The sequence below is a fragment of the Nematolebias whitei genome, chromosome 8 (genome assembly GCF_014905685.2).
Source record: "Nematolebias whitei isolate Nwh7 chromosome 8, NemWhi1, whole genome shotgun sequence".
NCBI classification, from domain to species: Eukaryota; Metazoa; Chordata; class Actinopteri; order Cyprinodontiformes; family Rivulidae; genus Nematolebias; species Nematolebias whitei.
In genome coordinates this window covers 3,270,367-3,271,615 of record NC_056505.1, presented here as the reverse complement: position 1 = coordinate 3,271,615, position 1,249 = coordinate 3,270,367, and positions in this window count along the sequence as shown.

The following is a 1,249-nucleotide window of genomic DNA, read 5'->3' as shown; positions in this document are numbered from 1 at the left end:
GTGACTCTCAGCTACTACCGCACACCTGTGACCCTGCCGTCACACTCGGAGTGTGTGCAGGGAGTGACTCTCAGCTACCACCACACACCTGTGACCCTGCTGCCCTGGACTCATCCCTCTGTTTTTAAACAGCCGTGGAGGCCACACGGAACAGAACCGACTCTAAAGTTCTTCAGCTGCAGACGCCCACGTTTCACTGAAACCCCATGGATGAATGTAATGAGATATTTTACTAACAGAAACATGTAAAATCTATGTACTTTATATAAAAATAGACTTTTCAGCTCCTATCCTGCAGAATGTGTAAAAGGTCTCTCTGCTCTGGTTCTGGTTCTGTTCAGGTGGACCTGAACAGCCACGAGGAACAGCTCACCTGTGCTGCAGGTACGCTGCCTTTACTTCCATATAAGGAGCGGAGCGCAGTCCAACCTGAACAGGTAAAACTCGTCAGGTGGAGATTGTTCGAATGCACCACGACTCGGGTCTGAACCGGATTTGGCTTTATATGGACCGAACCGTTCGGGTTCAGCTGTGGCACAGAACCTGAACGTCTCTGCCTGAGTTTGTTCATCACTTTATTCTAAACTCTTGACTTTCAAAACAAATGATTTATCTAGTCCGTCCTGTTTGGAGTCAAACGTCAGGCTCAAGGTTCTGGTGCCTTCAGGTTCCAAAGGTTTATCTGTGGAAACACAAAGTGGATCAGAACCAGGGACCCCAACTTCCTGTCTGATCAGCTTCACTTCAGTCCATTTAAGGGCAGGTGGGAAAACGCTCCAGGCTGATGCAGAAAGGGGCGGAGCCACATCTGTACAGGTGTGACCCAGGACAGGCCCCACCCAGTAATCCCCCAGGTTTGGTTCTGGAAGCTGAAAATGTCCAAAAGTGGAGTTTTCTTAGCTTTAAAAGGGAAACAGATTTATAGTTTTTTAAACATTATTCAACATTTTTGTGTTTGTCGGCAGAAGTGCTGAGTCATCAGATTTAAAACAGGAAGAAGAGAGAAGTTCTGCTTTTAGAACAGAACTTGGTTCTCTTGGTTCTGACCAGGTGGTTCTGAGTGAATCAAAAAATGCTCCGAGCCGCTGAAACATGTTCGAAGAGTTTTATGAAAAGACCGAGATAAATAAAAGTTAAAAGATTAATCAAGTTTATTAAAAAATAACTTTTAATAACATCAATCAAACAATAATAAAACAAGACAAATCTATCTATCTATCTATCTATCTATCTATCTATCTATCTATCT